Source organism: Sus scrofa, chromosome 3 (genome assembly GCF_054392235.1).
Source record: "Sus scrofa isolate SSC_HxYL_T2T_F1_AM1 chromosome 3, Sscrofa_HxYL_maternal_Yorkshire_Landrace_v2.0, whole genome shotgun sequence".
NCBI lineage: Eukaryota > Metazoa > Chordata > Mammalia > Artiodactyla > Suidae > Sus > Sus scrofa.
The window spans coordinates 94825001-94850230 of NC_139385.1; the positions used below are offsets into that span (position 1 = coordinate 94825001).

At 38.9% G+C, this 25230-nt stretch overlaps 1 long non-coding RNA gene across 24 annotated transcripts in view; it reads right to left on the reverse strand.

The window, feature by feature from the left end:
* Positions 1–25230, reverse strand: part of LOC102159571 (uncharacterized) — a 595399-nt gene that overhangs the window by 88211 nt on the left and 481958 nt on the right. For all 24 annotated transcript variants that reach the window (XR_014839756.1, XR_014839751.1, XR_014839749.1 and 21 more), the window contains one exon: positions 8598–8719. This is a non-coding gene — a long non-coding RNA (uncharacterized LOC102159571). The remainder of the gene's footprint in view (positions 1–8597; positions 8720–25230) is intronic.

The following is a 25230-nucleotide window of genomic DNA, read 5'->3' on the forward strand; positions in this document are numbered from 1 at the left end:
ATTTTCCACAGTGTTTTTTAAAAACACCCAAAGACAGTCTCAAAAATGACCTGCCACAGGGGCAATTTTGAAATCAAGTTGCAAATAAATATTGGGTGAAATCGTTCCTGTTCAAGAGCATTCCCATTCCCTCCCTGATCATCTTCCCAAAGATTCTAGATGCATTAATTGTCACTTGATGGTGGATGATGCAGTATAAAGGGGGAAAAGACTGATTGGAAATCTCCATCTGAAGTACATGTTGTGCATAAAAAAATATATATGTAGCCATATCAAAGACGAAATGTCAACAGTCATTAAGAATAGAAAACAGAGATATATGAAAGTGTATTTTATGTTTTAATTTAATTTAGTTTACATTACTTTTGTATTGGAGCCCATTGAACTGACAGAAAATGAAGATAGTGCCTATCTGGCCTGAGATATGTGTGGCTTGTAATTGAAATTAATTATATGTTCTTTACATTTTCCATTTCCCTTTTAAAGTCGGACAGGTGGGAATGTTTTAGCTCTTAAGTTACAGAGTCGGGTTCAAGCTCTGTAAAGCCTTTACAGTCAAACCTCAGGCTTCTGGAGAGTCCCTGCAGCTCCCTCAGCCAACTCTGGCCTGAAACATTCCTTCCCGACCTCACCCTGCTTAAAACCAACCGGCCCCATCCCCAGGTCACCCTGGCTGGCTGCCCATCCACACATTTATGTCTGCCTTTTGAGTGTTTACAGAAGCCCATTAAATTGTGCCTTGGCAAGCCAGCCACCTTCACCTTGCCCTGAGACCCAAAGAGAGTGGGTTATCAGATTCCCTCATCAGACAGGCCAAGCCTGCATTCTTGAGCCCTACAAAGAAGCTATGCAGTTGCATAAAGTAAGATGTTAGGACTTGTAAACATGTCATACAATATTATAATATGCCAGGTGGTGGGGGGTCAGGGGCTTGGTTAAATTCAAAGGTGGGGTGAGCCTGGAGTGAGGATACAAAGACTGGCCTTTCCACAGAGCTGTCTTAATGTACATTATTTTTCAGAGACAGCACAATACTGTACTAACTTCCACAAAGGGACTGACTTCTATTCTTAAACCAGCTGGCCCCACAGTGTTCTCTGAGATGGAAGAACACTGGAAGATTCAGTGGCTAGAATGTCAAAGTTCTAAGACCCTGACATCCTGAGTGCATCCAAAATCCAAAATGACTGGGGTAAAGGAGCAAAAGTTCTCTCTTGGCCTAGCCTCCAAATATTTGGGAAACATGAAATAGACCTAGCTGGCCCCCTTTTCTACAAAAAAATTACCCCTTAAATGTTGCTTTTGCTACAGTTGAATAGTCTTGTATTTCTGGACAATAGTTTCTAACCCTGGCCTATTGCTTGAGGCAGAATTAAGATGAGGTAATGGGTTGAGTAATAAGAACCACTTGCATCAACCTATTTCTTGTCTTAGAAATGAAATAGAAATTGCTGAATTGGAGGAGGTAGATGCAATACTGGGGAGAGGCCAAGAGTTTACCACAAAGAAATATATGCTATTCTCCTTCTTCTCTCCCTCCCTCCTTCCCTCCTTATCCCCTACTTTTCCCTTCCTACCTACCTCCTTCCTTCCTACCTACCTATACATTAATCACAGTACCATTTACCTGCTACAACAAATCTGATGGAATTTAATGTACAACATGGTTCTAGATTGGAAGTACAGCTGCATGGCAGAAAGGGGGCAGCAGGGGGCGGGGGGTTAATATTTTCTAACACACAAAACAGGCAGGACTGCTCTGGACAGAGGATAATGCAAACTAGCTTTGCTGGAAATGAGCTGCAAAATACCTTCATTTTCTACTACAGTGAAACCCTGATAAAATCACAACTGTTAAGGTCATACAGTATATCAGGTGGAATCACAGTCTTTAGAACTCCATTATTAATGCAGACAACCTCACAATCAAAGAGGATGAGAGCACCATTTCCAGATGCCAATGATTTGATCCTATCTTATTTGGCTGTTTACATTTAAATAATGTGACTGTATAAATTTAAATAATATGAACCACCAACAGATGGATCCCAGTGAAAAACTGCATCTTCTCTGAGACCCTGAATGTACACTATACAGTGCTTTACAATTTATTTGAGCAGAGCTCATATGTTTTTTAAAAAAAAATGGGGTGGGGAGTAAAGAGACAGAGAGAGACGAGAGAGAGAGAGAGAGAGAGAGAGAGAGAGAGAGAGAGAGAGAGAGAGAGCGCCTCATTTCTCCTACCATTATGGAAATAAAAGGACTACTGCTTTAGTTGGTGGCTGAGTGTGCCAAGGAAACATGCAGTCTTCTAACCTCCGGTACAATGTACCCATAAGGTACCAAGCATCAAAGCATATTAAAAGATATTAACTGCATATTTGCTTATGAACAAGATAAAAAGCTGTAGGGCCTCCAGGTTCTCAAGCTGTGAGTGGAACAGCTTTGCAATTTGCCTGCAAAACTGCATTTTGATCTTAATGAATATAAAATGGCTGCCATTAAAAGTAAAACAGATTATTTCGGGTCTTCCAGGGCCCATAGCTCTTTGCCGGCCTTGGAGGGCCACTATGATCTTTCATTAAAATCTCACAGCAGGGCTCCCTCACCAGCAAATCAAGCCTTGCAGTCTAGGAGATTGGCTACATTTAAAAGTAATTTTCAGAAATCTACACAGATTTTCAATTTGGTAATGAAAGCCATAAGAGGATGCAGGCGGCATTTTGTCGAATATTGTTACTGATCCAGCGCTCACATTCGTTAGAAATTAAACTGCCCCGTAACTATCGAACTGATGGCAGCTTGCCATTTCGGCTGCGTTCTAATCTCCGTTTGTTAATGAGTAGCATGTGCTAATTGTTGTCATCCTGACTGCCGAGCAGTCCTTCCCCAACATACACATTTTACCTGCTCAGAGGTAGAAACTTTCACTCTGTCACCAAGTTGGAACAGTGATGGAGTTACTGTTGCTTTGTAAAGGCAGATAGCCGGGCATACTAAGAAAGAGCAAGAGGGAATAAAACCAGAAGTTGGGTGCTCTTATTTTATTTGGACTCATCTGTTTGTTTTTTAGTGAGGCCTAAATGTTCCAAAGTCTTTGAATAGACAAAGTGTTAATAGTTTCCTAATACTCCCAGAATGCTCTAAATAAGATAACGTTGAGGATAACTATGGTAAAATCAATCACAGTATGCAATGAGGGAGGTCCTTATATCAGGAGGAATGGAAGGTCCAAAGGATCTTATCTGCCATCAAAAACTCCTAGAAGAGAATATAGGCAAAACATTCTCTGACATCACCTTTACAAATGTTTTCTTAGGTCAGTCTCGCGAAGCAATAGAAATAAAACCAAAAACAATCCAAAGGGACCTAATCAAACTGACAAGCTTTTGCACAGCAAAGGAAACCAAAAAGAAAACAAAAAGACAATTTACAGAATGGGAGAAAATAGTTTCAAATGATGCAACTGACAAGGGCTTAATCTCCAAAATACACAAACAACTTACACAATTCAACAGCAAATGAAACCCAAACAACCCAACTGAAAAATGGGCAGAAGACCCGGATAGGCACTTCTCCAAAGAAGACATACAGATGGCCAACAGGCACATGAAAAAATGCTCAACATCACTAGTTATTAGAGAAATGCAAATCAAAATTATAATGAGGTACCAATTCACACCAGTCAGAATGGTATCATCAACAAGTCCACAAATAACAAATGCTGGAGAGGATGTGGAGAAAAGGGAACTCTCCCACACTTTTGGTGAGAATGTAAATTGGTACATCCGCTATGAAAAACAATATGGAGATAACCTCAGAAAACTAAATATACAACTACCATATGATCCAGTAAGCCCACTCTTGGGCATGTATCTGGACAAAACTCTCACTGAAAAAGATACATGCATCCCTATATTCACTGCAGCACCATTCACAATAGCCAAGACATGGAAACAACCTGAATGTCCATTGACAGATGAATGGATTAAGAAGATGTGGTACACATAGAGTGGAATACTACTCAGCCATAAAAAAGAACAAAATAATTTCATTTGCAGTAACATAGATGGAACTAGAGACTCTCATACTAAGTCAGAAAGAGAAAGACAAATACCAAGTGATATCATATATTTGGAATCTAATATATGACACAGATGAACCTATCTACAGAAAAGAAACAAACTCATGGATGTGGAGAACAGATTTGTGGTTGCCAAGAGGGAAGGGGAGGGGAGAGAATGGGGTCGATTGGGAGTTTGGGGTTAGTAGATGCAATTGCCTTTGGAATGGATAAGCAATGAAATCCTGCTGTATAGCACAGGAAACTATATTTAGTCACTAGTGATGGAACATGATGGAGGATAATGTGAGAGAAAGAATACACACACACACACACACACACACACACACACACACACGACTGGGTCACTTTGCTGTATGGCAGAAAGTAACAACATTGTAAATCAACTATAACAATTTTTTTTTTAAAGGCAGGAAACCACATCTAAAACCTGAAATGGAAGTGGGGCTGCTGCTGGCTTTCCAAAGTTTGGAGATATGTTACCCTAAAGAGGATCATACTATGAGAAGAATCACTTGGACACAAAATAATGTGGTTCCTGGGGAGGGAGGGCACTGAAGAGAGTGGAAATCTCATAACTTCAGCATCTGGAAGTGGGATGCTGGCAGACATCTGAATAGATAAAAGCATAGAAAATAACTATGAATGAAAACATGACTAAATACAAAAAATTATATAAATGCATTCTAAGACAGAGTGGGCATTCTTGCCTTTGGGTCTCCTTATGCTTTATATAAGAACTGAGCAAAGTTATTTTTCTGGTATTCTAGAAAGAAAAATGTCAGCTGATGCTTCCCGTTTGGAAATGCATCTGGTAAATTTCTGTAACTTGGCAATTCTCTTTACCTGGCACCTTTAGGGCAAAGCATTTCCCTGCACTAAAATGTGACAGACAACAAGAACTGCTCTTCATTTCCTCACTGACTGGATATAAATTCTTCTTACTGGTACAGAAAGAGTGTCCATTTAAAATAGCAGTTCTCCTTGGCAAAGCACTGGTGGCTACAGAGTACACATTCAGAAGACATGTTTGCTTGCAGGGGCCAAAGTAGGCATCTCAGGGTTCTGTGCAAGCATGTCATTAGCTCCTCCTAACATACTAGAGTTTTCTTGGAGTGCCTTTGGTTTCCACTAAGTGTGGTTTTAATAGGGTGGCATGCCTATGATTTTAAGGGAATGACACAGAGGCACCTAATAAGATGCCAGTGCTAATGTGCATTAGTTTTCTGAAGAGAAAACTCTTGCCAATTCCTTCTCTCTGTTGCCTCAGGAGACCAATGGGAACTAGATACAAACAACTTGCTAAGCAGTTTTGAATCTGTTCCACCTGTAGTTGCTATTCTAATTGCAGGAAGCATTCATGTAATATGTTAGTTTTAAACGCTCAAGTGACACTAAGGGAAATTCTGCTGAATCCTCCTGAACTCAGAAGTCTGAGACTTGTCTTATTTCACCTGTTGTCAGTTCTTCTAATATCCTCTGAGAGTTTCCAGGTACATTTTGACAACTGTGTACTATCAGGTCTCTTTTACCAGTATTTTGGCTTCTGCTAAATTGTGGTCAGAGTGATGGGATAGTACTAATTCTGACTCTTAGGAATTAAAATATAACAGATATTAATATCTCTCTAATTATCAGAGTGAGAAAAACATGGCACTTTAGGTCATAGAAGTTAATATAATTAGTCTTCAGATAATCGAGTTAAGTCTTACTAGTTGTAATAAAGTCTAATTATTTACTTGTTTTGTTCCAGAGACATAATTGTATGGGAACAAGTATTGTCCTTGATTTGTCACTTTGACTTTATTAATTCTGCAGGGAAATACATTTATATAATATTATATTACATTATATTATATTAATTGTATTATATTATATATTATACATGTTAGATGGGGGATTTTAAAAATCAAATGAAAAGATAAAACATTTATGGTCTTTTACGTAATACAAGTTTTCAAATTATACTTTTATTTCATTATGAACTTGTCTTTTGCCCTATCCCTACTTTGGAAAGTGCAGATATGGCATTTTTAGTTTTATATTACAGTTATTTATTTATTCATTTATTTGATTTTTAGGGCCACATCCACCACATATGGAAGTTCCCTGGCTAGGGGTCAAATTGGAGCAAAAGCTGCTGGTCTACACTACAGCCACAGCAACTTGGGATCCGAGTTGCGTTTGAGACCTATACCGTAGCTCATGGCAATGCCAGATCCTTAACCCACTGAGCGAGATCAGGGATCGAACCTGCACCCTCATGGATGTTAGGCTTGTTACTGCTGAGCCACAATGGGAACTTCCTAAAATTAATTTTTTAAACTAGATTGTAAAGCTAAAATAAAATTTAGGGGAGGAGAAATATGTAGTTAATGTTCAAAGCACATCTAAAATTCACACTTCTTTTGAAATTACTTTCTTAAATATAGAGGTCTAAGTCAAGGTTTAAAGTCTACATAAAAATTTGCTTTTAAACAACTTTTATAATAGTATTTATTCTGTTTTGATCAATTAAATTTTGGGTGGGCTTTGACAAAATAATATACCACACTGTATGTTAGATCTAACATCTGGCTTGAAATACAACGTTCTAGTATATGCATATACTTTCGCATTTACTTAAGTGGACTTCCTGGACTCAGCCCCAAGTAACAAATGTGTTTAATTCCAAAAGTTAACTGGTAAATTGCTTTGGAATTTGTAATTATTTTTTTCCATAGAAACAATACTTAAATGACAGTTTGGTTCCAAAGCCTAATCCATAAAAAACAAATTTGTCATCATGTATAACCCGAGCTAAAATTCAAACTGCTTTGACCTTGTACTATGGTTCCAAGTAATAGAAAGGCCTGAAATAACGAGAAGAGCTTATAAGGGACCAGTAGAAGGAAAATGTGGAAAGGAGCATGGTTTCCCTTTTTCCAGTTCAGAGCTTGAGTTCTCCCACCTTACAGACAAAGGACCTAAGCCTAGACCCAGATACCTATGGCCTCACGCTTCCCCAAACTCTGTAGCTTCTGAACCAAGGCTGCACAAATCCACAATGTTTTTCTGACTCCAAAATCAACTGCCTCTCATCCAATTTCCCAGGCCTCTAATCACCTTCCAAATGCTTTAAACTAGGTGTTGCAAAGGATGAGGATCAAGGACAAGTAAGAGGCAATGAAGAACCCACATTTCCAGGGAGGTGCTTCTGCTTTCGGTTTGAAGAAAGAAGCTTAGTAATTGAGTGCTCACTACAATATGAGTATCTAAACCATGGAGAACACAGCTTAATGGCAGTGTTATCCAGCACCCCTCTCCACTCCAGCACCACCACACATGGTCCTGTAGAAGCCTAATGTGACAACGAAGATCAAATAGTTTCCAAGGGGAGCTGTACCAGGTAGCAGTGAGTGTGGATGCCTCAGAGTTAGTACCACACAGAATCATGCTAAATATTTCCATGTTTGTGCTCCTGCCAGAGGTTCTCAGTAACAGGCATTCTATGAATGCAGCATGGTCTTCTGTCTTGAGCAGAAAGTAAATGCACTTGATGAGTGATATTCTATGGTCTCAGTTTATTAGAGAGGATAACGGTCCTAGAAATGACATTAAAATAAAATAGAAGCCATCAAGAAAGAAGCAAAAACATTGCTGAGGAGCCAGGGAAATTAAAATCTGGTGCCAAGAAGGTAAAGTGAAGGAATTTTGAACTGAAAGGATTATGCACTATACATGGAGGTATTTCCATGGAGGAAAAGTGTAGAGATCCTGTAAAAGCAGTAACAACCTCCCTCTCATTCCACACAGAGTCAAAGGAATTCTCAGGACAGTCACATTGGAAGAATTTTATCAGCTTCTTCAATAGGCAGAGATGGAAGGAAGGAGTGGTTGTCTGTCTACCATGGCGTCCATGGGTTTATGTTTATACCTTATGTAACCAAAAGGGATGAGTTTTTTAAAATGTGTGAAAAGAGCCCACTCTCCTTTGGGGTGATATGGAATAATCAATGCCACCTCCAGGAGATCTGGTCACTGCTTATCCATGGCCATGAAGATGGAAGCAAGAAGCTAAAGGACCATGCAGGTGGTGAACCTCTGTCTTGAATTTTAGTTGAGAACCCAAGGGAACTTTAGGAAATGTCTGGGTGGTGCAAAAGAGGAATCCACCCCCAACTTCCCATACTTCCTAATAGTAGAAAGAGAGTCTTCTGCACAGGAAGAAGTGGAACTTTAAAGACTGGAGCAATGCATGTAGACAAAACTACCACAGCCAAGCCAACTGTGATTAAACTTGAATTCAAGAAGGAAAAAAATGAAATAAAGTTTAAAACCTGGTATTGAGTTGTACCAAGAGAGTATTAAACTGTAAATGAGTTGACCAGGATTTTTCTGAAGAAAACAGCAAAAGTAGGTAGACAGTATATATTTGTCCTGTGCGTCTGTTCATATATAGCATTTAACAGATAAAATAATACACTGAATGTGTCCCTTTACTATGAAAAACTTAATGCAACCCTAGACTTACGTCAAGTCTTTGTGAGAGGTGGAGCTCTTGCCTTGTGCTCCTGAATCATCTCTGCTCCTTCACCTTCTTCTTTCTTTCCAATCTACTCTAGATTAGTGTGTTTGTACAATGCAATCAAGTACCTAGAAAAAGAAACAGTTTTTAAAAACATATAAAATCCAAGCCCCAATTTTTATTATTAGATTCAACATACAGAAAATTATTTTGTCAAATTATTGTAAAAGTTTTGGCATGCTTACTTTCCACTTCTGTATTTAACTTTTTGCAAACCAATAACAAACAGCTCACAGACTGGCATTGCTTTATCAAACACATTTTGAAAGAGTTGGTAACATGCATGTGGTTTTAAAAACTTTCTTTTTGCTAGAAACTTGATTGTATTGTACAAAAGTAGGAATGGACACAAATGGCCCTGATGAGGATCTAGGATAAGATACATTTTGCTGAGGTTAAAAGAAGAGGGAATTCAAAGTAGTATTTCAAAAAAGGAATGACTACCCATTCCATGCTTTCCTAATGTAGATCACAAAACTAACACAGAGCCCTGGTGAACTTTTCTCCCAAAGACTTGCCAGAAGAACTCTTTCAAATGAAGATCTTCTGATAAGTTCGTGGCTTCCCTTCTGCCAGCTGCATCCCTGGGAAGATGAGATATCAATTTGGAAATTTCCTATTTTGAATTTATTTTGACCAAGGAGGAAGGTTTAGTTGGTGAGCTAAAAGTGATAAGAAATTTGAAAAAAGTAATGTGTCATCTTAAAGCCTGTTATAGTCACAGAAAATTCTGGACATAGGTATTTATCCTAGGATTCAGGAAAGCAGGCATCAAAATGGAGCAAATAGAGACATGATCCTATGGCTAAATAATTTTAAAGGGAAAATAAGCCTATTTTGAAAATTCTGACAAAATAATCACAGATTATTCAAAAGGTATTTTTTTAAAATAATATAACATGAAAGGAACATTCTTTTTCCCTTTTAAAAGCTATTGAATGTGGAATATAAAGGGATATACACCCCAAATGGAAGGCTGAACACATGATGAGGAAGCAGTATGAAAAAGTGTTTTAAGAATGTTGTCAGGAGGGCTGGGGCTTTGCTATAGGTTGAAAAACTGCCAAGGACAACAGAAAGCTATTTTAAGCTGTTTATAAGGAAGAACAAAGGGATAGGTACATTGATTGGGGCACACAGCAAAATGTTAACAGATGTCACAGAGAAAAGAGAACTATTCAACTTGCATTTTGATTCTATGGTCTCTATCACGAAGAATGATCTTCAAACTGGAGAGGGCAGAGCAAAAAGAGTTAAGAGGGAACTAGGGTCCGGGATAAGTCAAGCCTTACTAAAATAAAACTTAGTTGCTTCAAACAAATTCAAGACTCCAGGCCAGACATATTATCTCTCAGATTACTGAAAGAACCCGAAAAAAAAAAAAAAAAAAAAAGTCCCAATGTGATTGTGGAAATCCTACCAATGATTTTTTAGAATTATGGTCTAATCGTGGATGACCAGCGATTAGTGTGACCTACAAAAGAAAAAAAAATAGCTTTTAGTTTGCAAAGCCAAAAAAAAAAAAAAAAAATTCCAGATAGCTAGCAAAATTCTAGAACAGATCATCACACTCATGGGTTTGTTTTTCTCAGAGAAAGATGACCTTCAACTAGCAGAGGCTCACTCCAGATCACATTAATTTCTCCATCCCTCTCTCTCTTCCTCTTTTCCCATTTCCTTTCTTTCTTTTCGTCATTTTTTTTTTTTTTTTGGCTTCTTTTTTGTTTTATAGACCAAATAGCCAAATAGTTCGGGAAAATTGCTCTCAGTTTCATAAAGACATCTAGCACATTATTGCATAGTATAGTAGAATGAAAAAAAAAAAAAAAAAAAGCCAGTAATTAGAGTGACTCAAAACTGGTTCAACAGGAGTTCCCTTCGTGGCTCAGTTGTTCACGGGTCCGACTAGGAACCATGAGGTTGTGGGTTTGATCCCTGGCCTTGCTCAGTGGGTTGAGGATCCGTTGTTGCCATGAGCTGTGGTGTAGGTCGCAGATGGGGCTTGGATCCCGCGTTGCTGTGGCTGTGGTATGAGCCAGTGGCTACAGCTCCGATTGGACCCCTAGCCTGGGAACCACCGTGTGCCATGGGTGTGGCCCTAAAAAGACATTAAAAAAAACAAAAAAAAAACCAAAACAAAACAAAAAAAAAAACTCTGGTTCAACAAATGTTCCCAAAGAATGCTGGAGGGTTCTCTAGTAATGTGCCCTTTGGACTTCATTTCACCCCTTTGTTCTTTCTCTTCTCCTTGTAAAAAGCTTTGCTCCAGGACTTGCCAGATTCCTTGAGCATGTACCCTCTGATGCTTATTTCAATTAGATTCTGCAAATATGCATTTGGTTGGATGTGTGAATCCATGGGCTCCGGCAACATGAGGTGGTAAGATGCAATAATTTCCTTTAAGTACATCGTAGTTTAACGGGGACATAAAGGAGTGAGTCAGCAGTTACAATGCAGTGTAATTCAAAAGGAAGGCTACGAACATTTGTTGCATCCCAATCTTTTTTCTAGGCACGATGCTAGCGGCTCTACATAGTTCGTCCAATCCCCTCAGAAGCAATATGAGGTAGTTTTGATATATCTGGTACTGATGAATGTGACCAAAGCCAGAGCGATGAATAACATGCCCCAGCTCAAACCTTATGTCAGACATGGAGCCAGAATTCAGTCAGGCCATTGGATTCCAAAGCCTGTGCTCTGTTAATACCCCACAATGAAGGCATCTCAGTTAGGAAGAAAGTAGGTTAATATCCAGCAAAGAAGGGTTTCACAAATTTTCTGGAGATGGAATGCCATCCAGGAAAACTACTCAAAGGAAGGGAAGCCTAGCCTGAGAGAGAAAGAGATGTTAGCCATAGAGGTTGTCAGAGGTTGAGGAAGAACTTTTAAGCATACAGAATGTTATGTACGAAATTAATAAGACCTGAAAGGATAGGGATGCGTTAAGTGGCATTTTAGGTGCATGCGACAATTTCTAGGGAAATTGGGAGGGGTCAGGTCATAGCAAAACAGAAAACTAAAGAGAGAGATGATAGCAGGCACACATTCTCTGTCTCTGTCTCTGTCTCTATCTCCATTTTTCTCTCACAAATAGGTATTGCTAAAAATTCTTAATTACAAAATGTGCAGTTCCAGTGTATCGTTTCCTTGCTACTTTATTTTTCCTATGTGTTAATATCTGACTTATTCCTAACTTTCAATGTTCTCTCTACCTCAATTTTCCCTCTATACATTCAACAGATGTGCTTCAATTTATGCATGAAATGAGTTCTTGCGAAGTTGTATGCTTTTTTTTTCAGTAAATGAAATATTATATTAAAGATACTAGGAAAGTTCCCTTTTAAAGGAACCTTATGCCAAATTGCTTTGTAAAGCAAATAATGACCCTATAACCAATCTTTCTCTAAATCTAGATTTCCATATATCAGATTTGACTAAAAAAGACACATCTATACTTTATTTTTACGTCTGTCTGCCAGTAGTACTGTAACATAATAGTATGCCAATTTGAAATACCATAATTTTTATACTTTTTCAGTTCTCACAATGCAATCTTAGAAAATGTATTAGTTCCCACATCATACTCATATACACTTTCTTTTTCTTAGTGGAACTTTAGAATTTCCTTCCCCCTTGAGCTTGGGGAGATTGTCAGTAAGCTACAAAGTTAGATAATCATCATGTACAGGGCAATTACAATATGCTATGTCTGGTGCAAAATACAATGCATGCATTTTTACAGCAGATTTCTGAGGTATGAACAATTCCCTTGGCCACCTTGCAAATTAGCAAACTGAGGCTCAGAGAAGTTGAAGGACTTCTATAGGTGTCCAAAGTGTGCTCCAATCCAAGTCAGCCTAATTTTAGAGCCACAAAAAATAGCTACTATTTTATGTGTCCTCTCATTATCAGAATGAGGATTGTGAAGAAAAAGTTTGTTCTTACAGAAGGTGGACAATCCTTTTTGTTGGATGTTAGTGTTTAAAAAAAAGCATTTTTATGAGAAATAAAATAGATTCTAGCAATTTCTCTGCTGTCCGTTGCCTGGTCAAAACATCTGGCCTCAGTTTTTCCACCAGTGAAATGTAATGCTTAAGTTCTCTGCCAGGCACGTGAAAGTTCTGCTGTCCTACAATGAGACACTGCAAATACCCAATTCCTCCTCCCCACTTTTTTCTATTTGTTTTACTAGAAAGTGAGTTCAGATTAACATTTGTATAACAACAACAACAAAACCCTTTCCCTGGCTCATTAAAAATTCAACTATTTCAAAGGAGAAAATGGGGAAAAATTTAATTCTACCTTTTGGGGTCAGGACATTCTCCTTAGGCAGCATTGTTTTAAACCAAAGATCTTTTATTGGTGAAAAAAGCTGAGTAACACAGCTATAATCTCCATCTCAGAGCAAAGATTCAGATCTTTTCCGATTTGGCTAGACCCTGGTTTGGAAAAGGCATGAACTATTTCAGAGATCAAAGTCTTGAGTCCACTCCCTGCTGTTAACCAAGTCAGTGTCAAGGACAGCCCCTCCCCCGAAACATACCCTTTGTCCCCAGTATCTCGGAATGGAGGCCATTCCAACTTTATAATTCATCAAGAGAAAAAAAACAGCTTTTGATTACCTCTCTTTTGCCTCTTTTGTTTTAGGATCAAGGTGACTTATAAACAGCTGCAATAAAAATGAATTTTTTCATAAGCATCTTCTCCATAATGCCTCTGAGAAAGCAGAGGCAAAAAGATACGTGACATTCATAGATTTGTGCCCCTGAAGCCACAAAAGCCACATAAGCAATTGCTTCATTTGACCAAAATGAATGGTCACCACAAAAACAAATGTAACTTTGGTATCCCTGATTTGGCTGAGACAGCTTTAGGGCTCAAACTTAATAGACTTCTTCTGACCGATTAGAATCTCGGTACGGGCTGCATCATCCTGTCAGAGCTGATAGCCAAGTCCAAACCACAGGCATGGAGTTGCCCTTGATCCATGACCTTAGCATACAAAGCAACGGGACAGACAATGGCATAAGGCTTCCAAGACAGGAACTCTGAAGACAGTGCTCCTTTGGCTTGATGGTCTTTTACAAAAGACCATCGAGCATTAAGACTAGGTGAATGCTTAAATAAAATGCTCAACTGTAATAGCACATTTTTATATTCCAAAGCCCAAGAAAAGCTGTGCCTAAGAAGGGATTAGCTACTATCAGATGATATTACGACTGGATTAATGATGTTTCACATTCACTGTATTTATAAAAGAGAGGAGAAAAAAGAATAGGAATCTTTTAATGAGGAGATAAGTGATTTCTATAAACCTTAAAAGCTAAAAGAAAACTCACTTAAAAAAGGATGGTAGTTACAATAGTATATATTTATAATTTCCTAATTGGAGTATTTTTTCTTTAAAAATAGTCCTACATTTCAGGTATATTGCTGTCAACATAGCCTGTGAACTGTGAGCTCTGTGTGTGTGTGTGTGTGTGTGTGTGAGAGTGAGAGAGAGAGAGAGAGAGAGAGAGACAGAGACAGAGACAGAGACAGAGAGACCAAAGAGACAGAGCTAGACAGAGAGAAAGTCTCCCGTTTGGATGCTTTATATTCTACCCGGTATTTTAAACCATTCTTATTTTAGGCAATTGTTTTTATAATAGATACACTAAAGGTGATCATTTTATTTTATTGCCAGTCATTCCTGACTGAAATATTTTGCCACAAGAAAGTAATTACTATGACTATGACTACATTACTTTTCTAACCTGTTCTGTGTATTGAATCCCAGGTACTTATAGTATGAAATTCTGTTTCCCCGTTTAAGAAGAAAAATCATATAATGCTGTGCTCTGACCTTACATATACAGAGACATACAACTGTTATTCGTTTTTCTTTTAAACTGTCTGTGTCTTTACATCTCCAGAGGTTGCAGGAAAACTCTAACCTTGTGTAGAAATATAAAGATAAGAAAAATGAAACAAGGCAATAGCAAACATCAGTATTATAAGCCTAGAAATGCAACAACTCATTTTAGGTCAATGTTAATAAAGAAAAGTGACCCATATCATATCCAAGAAAGAAAGAAAGGACAGAAGGATGGGAAGAAAGAGAAGAAAATGGAAAGACGGAAGGAAGGAATGGAGGGAGGTGGGAGACAGGAAGGAAGAATCAACAAAGCAGAACTGATATTGACAAACTCAATTCCACCAATAAACTGGTCAACAGTTTTACATGTTACAATAACATATGGTTAATATTTACATATTTGAAATCATGTGCTACCTATCTACTGTACTTTAGAAATCATTCAGACAAAACTGCACTGCATTTGAGAGCTTTTATTTGGAAACACAGTCAAGGAAAATACTACTGGAAAAAAGTAATGTCTATTAGCTTTCCGTTCTGACCAACTAGTTAATCATCTGGCAAACTCCACTGGAAGCTTCGTGTCCTGATATTGCAGTCAGACAGAACAGCGGCGTTAGACCCCGAAGCATAGATTACACCAACAGGGCATGTAAAGTGATGGTAGTTAGTTTTAAAAACGAGAAGAGAAGGGAGTTCTTGCTCTCTTGATTTCTCCTCACAAATTATAATTCCTCCATCCTCCCCCAACACTTGCCACCCCATAATCCTACCCTGGGTCCATGAGTTTTCCTCAAGAAAGCCATTCAGCCGTCCGTAAGGATTTGGTGTCAATTCTGGAAGAAGGTGGGAGTCAACCCATTTCACCTGCCAAGTTCAGAGAAAAGCCAGACTCTCCAAAGCCACATATTCGACCTCTATGACCTTGACCTCAATTTCTTTCAGTGATGAAAGACAGCACTAGACAAGGTTCTCACCTCTCAGGTCACAGATGGAAATCTCCCACAAAGCATTGTGCATGTAATCCCACCATAGAATTACAGTACATCATGTTTTTTTGTACATTTTTTTCATTTTTAATTTATTTTTTAGTTTTAATAAAGTATATTTGATTTGCAATGCCATGACAATTTTTGCTGTATTGCAAAAAGACTCAGTCATATATATGTATGCATTCCTTTTCTGACATCATCTTCATCACGGTCTATCCCAAGAGACTGGATGTGGTTCTCTGTGCTATACAGTAGGATCTCACTGCTTATCCCATCTAAATGTAATAGTTTGCATCTACTAACTCCAAACTTTTTCATTTTTTTTTAATTGAAAGCATAGACAATGCTGGCCTGTGTCAAAGTCTTCAAAAAAGGCTGGCTCTTTGGAGTCTTGCCAATGTTACTGTCAAGTGTTCTAAGAGATATGTATGTATAACTGGGTCACTATGCTGTACAGTAGGAAAAAAAATGTATTGGGGAAATAACAATAAAAGCAAGCAAGCAAGCAAGCAAGCAAGCCGTGTTTGCTGCTGAAAAAAAAAAAAGGAAAATCTTAATCTATAAAGACACTAATAGACTTGTTAGCTCAGTCAATCTAAAATTCTTCAGTTCTGTCAGGGTATCCCATCCTATGTCAACCTCCAACATCCTAAAACCATGCTGGCAAGTGGAGGATGGGAGTGGAAGGCTCTTTCTGAATCCCCAATGTTATGAGGAATGATGATCAATAGCTGATCCCATCACAAGGCTCCAACACTTCACGAAGTCTACACAAAACCACCTAAAATGAACAACTTCACAATCACTTCAATCATCAGGAATGAAGACCCTAAGTCACCTGACTCTAAAATAAAGCTTTGTCAAATCTGGTCACTCTGACAACTATAGTAACTTCTGCTAGTTGCAGAGCTTTGCAAAACTGCAGCCAGAAATGTATTTAGATTCTTTTTACATGAGGAAGCAGTACTTCATCTCATTTTGGTTTAGTTCAATTTTTGTTTTATTTACTTTTGTCTTTTTGTCTTTTTAGGGATGCATCTGTGGCATATGGAAGTTCCCAGACTAGGGGTCTAATCAGGGCTGTAGCCACTGGTCTATACCACAGCCACAGCAATGCCAGATCCTTACCCCACTGAGCGAGGCCAGGGATCAAACCCACAACATCATGGTTCCTAGTTGGATTCGTTTCCGCTGCACCACGATGGGAACTCCAGAAATCTATTTATATTCTTATGAGCCTTGACAGGAGATGGGCAGAGTAAGCAGAAGCCAGCCCACCACAGAAGGGACAAAACCTCTAAAGGAGGGAGTGTGGAGAGAAAAGACACAAGGGCTCTGGCTGAGACCATGGAGCATGAGCTCCAGGCAGGAAGGAGGAAAGGGACAAAGCCAGAAGTGGGTGATTACCAAGGAACACAGTGTCACAGAGGCCAAGGGTTGGCCTAAGGCTCTCTTGACTAAGTCAAGTGCAGCAGACAGGTCAAAGGCATGGTTTTTAGAAGTGACCACTGGCCACTGAGGCCAACACAAGGTCACTTTCAGTGGCATGGCAGGCATAGGAGTATGATTATGAGGAAGTTAAGAATAAAATAAATGGGAAAGCACAGGACTGGTACACCACCCATCTGAGGTGTTTGGAAGCGAAAGGAGAAAATAATGAGGTTATCCAGAAGAGGCAGTAGGGCCAAGTGAGGGGAACAATTTAAAGTGCAAATTGGAGTTCCTGTCGGGGCTCAGTGGTTAATGAATCTGACTAGGAATCATGAAGTTGCGGGTTCGATCCCTGGTCTCGCTCAGTGGGTTAAGGATCCGGCATTGCCATGAGCTGTGGTGTAGGTCGCAGACTCGGCTTGGATCCTGTGTTGCTGTGATTGTGGTATAGAGCGGTAGTTGTAGCTCCATATGGAGCCTCAATATGCCGAGAGTGCAACCGTAGAAAAGACAAAAAGACAAAAAGAAAATATTACAAATATGTTTCTATCCAATATGGGCTTAATTCAAAAAGAAAAAAGTTGCATAATTAAATATTACATATTTAAATACTTATAAATGAAAAAAATATTATGATACAAATACGATGTGAAAATTTGGTGAAAACAAGAATTACAATAAAAAACATTTTTAGCCAGTGCTTTTGAAGTTTACATAATTCTTTCTTATGTATCCTTTAAAAGTCCTATAGGTGGCCCTTTAGGTTACTTCTATTTTACAGATGTAAACCAATCTGCACTGGGGAACAATTAGTCCTGGAACTAATTTCTTCTGGTAGTACTCTCCTCCTTTTTTGTTCCTTCTATATCAAATCCATTCTTCAGGAGAAAAAAGAACTGAAATTTACTTTTCACAAGATTTTAATAAGAACAGAAGTTTTTATTTTATGTTAACAGACCTTTGCACAGATATATCCCACCAAGCATACACCTTAGCTTTATCTCAAGAGTGTTAAACTACCATCAGCTAGCTTAGAATTACCATTCTCTAGTCTAACAATTCCAACTGCAAAATTTATGCCATTCCCCTGTTTATCCACCGCAAGTGACAGCAGGAAGGAAAGGGTTGCTAATACGTAAATACTTAGTGCCTACTCCAGTATTGTTCTTCTATGTAGCACACATGAAGACAATTACTTTTCAAAAATATTAGTCTTTTCCACCCATCTACACATCAAGACTGACATACACATTGCTAGTCTGCAGGGATAATAATATAAATTTTTTTAACACCAAAAAAATCTAGCATAAGGTTTTTATAAAAGATAATTAAGCGAGCTAATATAGTAATAAGTGGAATACACAATAAGAATATGTACTAAAATATCTGCTTTGTGCAATGCAGAACTGGTGTTTTAGGAGATTAACAATTATGATCGCCAGTCCTCTTCTGATTCTATAATACTCCACACAATCTTTTTTAAATTACTTTATTAACCTTTCCTCCTAGCACAGAAGTGCCCGATTATAGATAATATTTCAAAATCATCTGAGGTGTAAGTGTGTTTGATTTTCTCGGTAATTATTTGTCTACCTTATTACATTGGCCAAGCACACAAGCTCCTTGACCAGCTTTATTTCAAGTCCAGTTAAGAATAGGGTCATATCATTTTGTGGATCACTCCCTTTGGGCTCCGACGTACATGAAATTTTCATATTGGAGATGGGGACAGTGCATGGAAACACAGTACATTTTAAACATGGAGAAATCACTCACTGCCCTGTCATTAAAGGTTTCAGATCCTGGACTTAATGGAAAGAATGCTATTCACAAGTGAAAGGAATTTTTATTCCCTGAATGACTAGGAGGCAGAACATGGAAGTTGGAGCATGCAAATGTCTCTTGATGAAGTCTAAAAGCTTATCATTCCATCCCACTAGTGGCCTTACCCGGGGTCTTTATAATCTGTTCCTTGTCATTCATACCACTCAGGACAACACTTCTATTTTGATCTGAATCTTGAATGCGTTTCCAAGCATGTCTTTTGATTCATTCAAGGTGGAAGGGAATGGGGATGGGGCAGCCACAAGGGAAGATCACAAACCTTGTCCTTTTCTCAGGGGTCTGGAGAAAGAGTTACCTCTGAAAATCACACTGGGTCTGTCAGAGAGAAAGTTTGCCTCTTCCAACTTTCCAGCTCAGGGCAAATGAAATGGATACTCACCTGTTCTGAAACATGAAAATGCATTGAGATGAAAGAGGGTGCAAGGCTTATTGCTGAGGGCCACCGCCAGGGTAAGAGCACAAAGTCAGAGGACTCTGTTTATAGCCCACAATTAACAAATTCTGAAATTTCCATATGTAGCAGGATCCCAGGGCTCTGTTAGTAATACAGGATATGGCTGGTCAGCTCAGTCACCCATGGAATTACAGTGTAGGGTATGGATGCCAGTATTTTAGACCCAAACCGAGCATAAAAAACACAAAGTAAAATTCAGTGTCAGCACAAAGTTGACAGCGAATGATTATAACAGCTTCGAAGCTTGAAAAAGAGTGTAAATAACTAGGATCCCCTGCGGGCTCACTCAGCCTGCATACATAACAACCGTGATGGACAGCCTCTGTGGTAAAGTCAGGGAAGGAGGCACTGGGAAGATGCAAAAATTCCGCCAGCAAAGAGCCTTAACTGTCACCTTTCTGACTAAATCAGCTTCTTTCATATAGAGAGGGAAACAGAGCAGTAGGCTATGCCTTTGGAAGACCAATTGCCCCCTTGCCTGGGAAGCAAGGATGTTAATTATCGGCTCTTCTGTGGTTATCAAGGCTCTGCAACCCACCAGCTTTCGCACTTCAGGAACGCTCTTCTCCCTGATCTTTAATCCTTGGTGCTTTTAGTCCACAAAAGATTGTTATTCAGAACAACTCTGCCATTTGGAGAATGTAAAAATAAAGGCAAGAAAGAATAGTCCACTCTCCCCAACTGAACGGTTAACTTACTGGATTGCTTTGAGTTGGAATTTAATTTTCTTTCCTAGGTGTATGCTTATGCGCACATACCCACTGGCAGCCTACAGCCAGAGGGTTTCAAGTACTGAAACACGGCAAGTACCTCATGGCCTGCAGCCCCCAGCCTAGTATAAGAGATGCCAGCTTTGTGAGTCTGGAGCCTCACCATCGCTTGCTCTTAAAGGAGAAAAGCAAGCAGCTGAGGTCTTCTGCACACACCTAGCCAGCACTCCACAGGTTGGTAATTCATTTGCAGGATAATTAATCAATTAGCAAATGATCCCTTTCCCCTTTGTTATTTATGCTGCATGAGAACTGCATTGCCAAATGAAATGGCAGGCCACTTGTACTGAAACTTTGCCCTTCAAACACATTGGTCTTATTTATCTGAATTGAGCAGATGCTTTGCACCGCCAGCCCATTGTAACTGGACTGTTTGCTATTAGAACCTGAGTAAGATTTAAGCTAAGCAGAAGGGCATAAATATGACATCCTATAGACATTCATGATGATCAACTGTGCTGTATCATCACCAGCCACTGCTACTTATTCATATAGGAAAAAGAGGGAGGAAATACACTTGACATTGCTATAAGGGGAACAACAGCCACCAGAAGGAAAAGTGAAGATGGAACTTACACAGTTATTGGCCCTAGAGTACAACTTTTGGGTCTTAAAATGCAATTAAATTCAGACAATGTATATATTCTATTTACAGGCTCAATAATACTCACTGCTTTCAGAGCTCCATATTACACCAGGCACCTCTCTGGAAAGCAAAGATATCAAGCAGGTTTTGCTTAGGGACCAGGAGGTTTGTTTATCGTCTCCCAGATAAGCATCACTGAGAAGGAGGTCTGACCAACAACAGTATGATGGAATCGCATCAGACCCCACTCTGATCTGGGACAGGTCAAGAGAAGAAATGCCTGTGAAGCCCCTTTATCTCTCACAGGCTTCATATGCACCTCCACTCTAAAATGCACAAGTTGAACTATGGGATTTTTTTTTTCTTCTTTGCACAGCAATTGTACTAAGAATCTCTGCATCTTTCCATATTTACACCGCTGCCAGGTGGGATAATAGAAAACATCTTCCCCTCTAGCCAGGGCAGGGGGCTAAAATGTTTTAAAAGCAAAGAGGAAGTTCCCCAGAATCATACAAACATTTCAGCAGCCAAATGAGCAGAAAGTCTGTTTCTGTTGCTGTGTTTTAAAGTCAACAATTATGTATTAAATTACTCCTGTGTACACAGAACAACAAAGGCATTTTGGGTCCATTTGTACAGGTGAGAAAATGGGTCAGCTATGTAACACTGAACCCCAGGTGTGCATATGGCAGAAAAATTCTGTCATCTATTGCTTCCACGGAGGACTTCAGGGACAGTCTCAGAGCCCCACGTAATCACTTGCCAAGGCTTTAATAATAAAAGAGCTACAAAGAAAACGTCCCTAACCCTTCACTATGTGGAGAAGAGACTTAAGAGTAAAAAGCATCTGAATGTTTTAAAAGGAACTGTGAAACTTAGTCAATGAGAAAATTAGAGAAAGGTCATTATAATATGAATGAATGCCCTTAAGAACAAACTAGCCCCAAATCTTATTCTTTTTATCTTTCTCAAAAAAAGAATGGTCAAATGTGTACAGAAGCAAACTCTACCTGTTAGCCATGCTGAGCAAAGCTGGATTTGTTCACTCACAGGAATAAAAAGCACAACAGTGAATCTTGGAGGCATTATTTCTTAGCAGAATTAGCATAACCCAGCACATCAGAGTATTAAAATTTAAAAAGGATTTCAAACTGTCCCCGTATCATCAGTAGAGTCATGTCACAGATTTTTTTTATTGGTTCAGCAGGCTAGGTGAAATTGTATCAATATTTTAATGCTTGATGCATATTGCCTGTGATACATTGCTTGCATAAATAAAAAGCACCAATATTCAATTGCCAATGAAATAATCACACACTCTAGATCTTTATTATATCATGCATTATTTAATTACAATAATCAGAGTCCTTTGGAAGGTAAAACAAGATTAAAAAGGTTTTGTTTTATTGGATCTATATATTTGATTTAAACTTTACATGTTAGCTTTACATTAAGAATTTATAAGGCATCAGTTGAAATGGTGCTATTATAAGAGTTTATTTCTTTTATAATTAGTACAGTACTCTTAAAGTACTCTGACTACGAGAGATAATATTTCAGTATTTTAATGAGCTTTTTAGTGTAATTGATGTAACAATCATTGAATTACACATTTCTACCTGAAGAATAATGAAGGAAACATTTTAATGAGAAATTTAATCATTATTAGCAAATGATCTACTAAACTGCCATTTGCTGACATTTAAAAGCTTAATAGCAGAAACTGTATTTTCATACATCCGCATCAACATCGATGGCGATTACTTTTCTGTTACTCTGATTTCCCAGGTTAACTTTCTACCATTACTAATTTATTTATAAATTTGAGAAAACTTTCTTTAACCCACAGTTGTCAGACCCTTCCAGAAAGTGTGGGGCTTGACACTTAAGGGATAATTTAAATAAATTAGCCCCTTTTCCAGCCTTCAGCAGTTTTCAGCATAAAAGGGCTCTTTCTTGTGAGTATTCATGCTTGCATCAGCTTGATTTTGATGAATGCCCTGCGAATTCCCTGATAGTACCTCAGACAGAGAGATCTTAGACCCATGTCAACAAGGGTATTTAAAGCTCCCTCATTTCCAGAAAACATAAGCATTCAGAGGAGCACAGATGTGAAAGAGAAGAGCCTACTGTGCAGCTTTGCCAACTTACTGCTGGGTTTACAGAAACTCTCCGTGCCAGGGGGAGAGAGGTTAGAAGGGAGACATGGTAGTAAAGTCCATAACAATGTGTTTGGGGGGGTGGGTATAGAAAGAACCACAAGGTAATACCAGGGAGGCAAGATTTATGTAATGTATTGTAGGTCAGCAGAGTTGGAAGGCACGCTCAGGATGCCAGTTGGCATAGGTGCTGCATCTGGGGCCACAGCTGACACAGAGGACCATGTGCATTGCTAGGTCTGTAAGGACCAGCCATTTCCAGAACTCCTTAACAGGAAAAGCTTCTCTCACTGTGAGATTTGTATGATGTGAACCGCCAAGCTAGAGACAGAAAGGGGTTTGGATAGAAACATACTTATATATCCAAACACAGCGAGAGCTTTGGATTTTTTCTTCAGGTTTGAGTTCTGATTTGGAGTCCTGGCAGTGAGTGGGCAGAAGGAAGGACAGGGAAAATGCCAGCATTTGATTCACATCAGTATCCTGATGAATAGTAAGGTCGCTTTCGGTCCAGACATACTAGGTTTGGCTCAGCTGCCAACATTTTCCAGCTCAGAATTCTCACAACCCTTTGTTTTTTTCTCTCATTTAAAGAACTTGTCCCTCTTCACTTTGTATGCTAGTATGGACTGGATATAGGTACCCCCCAACCCCTGCTGATGCCTATGTTGAATTCCTATTCTCAAATAGGTTGATATGAGGAAGTGAGGCTTTGGGAGGTGATTAGGTCATAAGGATGGAACCCTTATGAAAGAGACCCCAAGAAACTGAGCTGTCTTTCTGTCCTGTGACGATACAATGAGAAGATACACATTTGCAACTCAGAAAAGGGTTCTCACCAGAATTTGACCGTGGACCCTGCTGGCACCCTGATCTCTGAGTTCTAGATTCTAGAACTGTGAGAAATAAATTTCCTTTGTTTACAAGCCACCCAATCTATGGTAATTTGCTATAGCAGCCCAAACAGACTATGACACATGCTCTCAAAAAGATCTTTCGCATTCTTTTAAAAATCTTTTTGCAATTCTCATTGTGACTTAGTGGGTTAAGAACCCAACTAGTTTCCATGAAGATGTGGGCTCAATCCCTGACTTCACTCACTGGGTTAAGGATACGGTGTTGCTATGAGCTGTGGGGCTTGGATCTGGCATTGCTGTGGCTGCGCCGTAGGCCTGCCAATTTGACCTCTAGCCTGGGAACTTCCATATGCTGCAGATGCAGCCCTAAAAAGAAAAAAAAATATTTTCTACTTTTTTTTTTTTTTTTTTTTGGCTGCAGAATTTCTAGGGTCAGGGATCAAACTCAAACAACATCGGTGACAATGCCAGATACTTAACCCACTGAGCCACCAGGGAACTCCTAAAGATCATTTTTATTTCTCTCATAGTAGAAGGAGGCTAGACTCTACGACTGACCCTTCACAGACTGTTGACAAGTTGGTGAAAGCTCCTGCCCTGAAAGGTTGTGCTGGGCACCACACCCAGGGGTCCAGAGTCCTGTTTCCTTCCTGTTTGCAATGAGCAGGCAATGATAATATTAGGAAATGACCTACAAGGGTTAGAACACTCAAGGAACTATTGATAGATCATCCTTCAAGTAAAGGGCAGAGCTGAGAAGCAATATTACATCTATTTTTGTAGTTTGGATGGTGGTGATTATGCAACAAGTGAATGTTGACATTGTTTGTTACGGAATTGCCACAACTCCAAAACTCAAGGCTGATATACTGTGTTGAACTACATTGCAAAGTTTATTCAGAAGTCTCTTTTGATCCCATACTGAAAAGAAAAATCCAACAAACCACTAATAAAATGGATCTCTACTGCTAATTATAATAGTTGCCTATAAAGTTGGCTCATGTCTCATACAGAAAGGATATAGGATGATGCTGACGTTTATTTGTATTATTAAATTTTTTGACATTTATTTTTGAAGATTTGAATACCATTTGTTTATAACCATAATATGTATTCATAGAGATGGAGGCTTTTTGGGGACAACTTTCAGATTGTAATTTAGGTTTAAATAAGCATATTTTTCCAGATCCCTTATTTCAGAGGGAAATAAAACAGCAACATCAAAGAAAACATAAGTGAATGTCTGGCTGAAAATATCAAGGATATTTTCAGAGAAATTGAGTCAGGATAGGTTATCAGAAAATTTTACCAAAACATTAGGATAGTGTTACTCAGTCGTGGCGACTCCATATACTGAGGTACCCTAAAGCACTCCTATATGAGCCAATAAATATTTATCAATACCCGTTTTTTTTTGTTGTTGTTGTTGATACAACTGAATTTTAGTGGTGTCTATCCAATGGAGCAATTTAACAAAACTAGTCCTAGGAAGAGAAGAGAAGTACAAGTTGCTCCAAGAGAGAAAGACAGAAAGAGAGAGAGATGGAGGGGGGAGAAAGGAGGGAAGGAAGGATGGAGGGAGAGAAAGAAAGAAGGAGAAAGAGAGGATGGGAGAGAGGGAGGAGAGA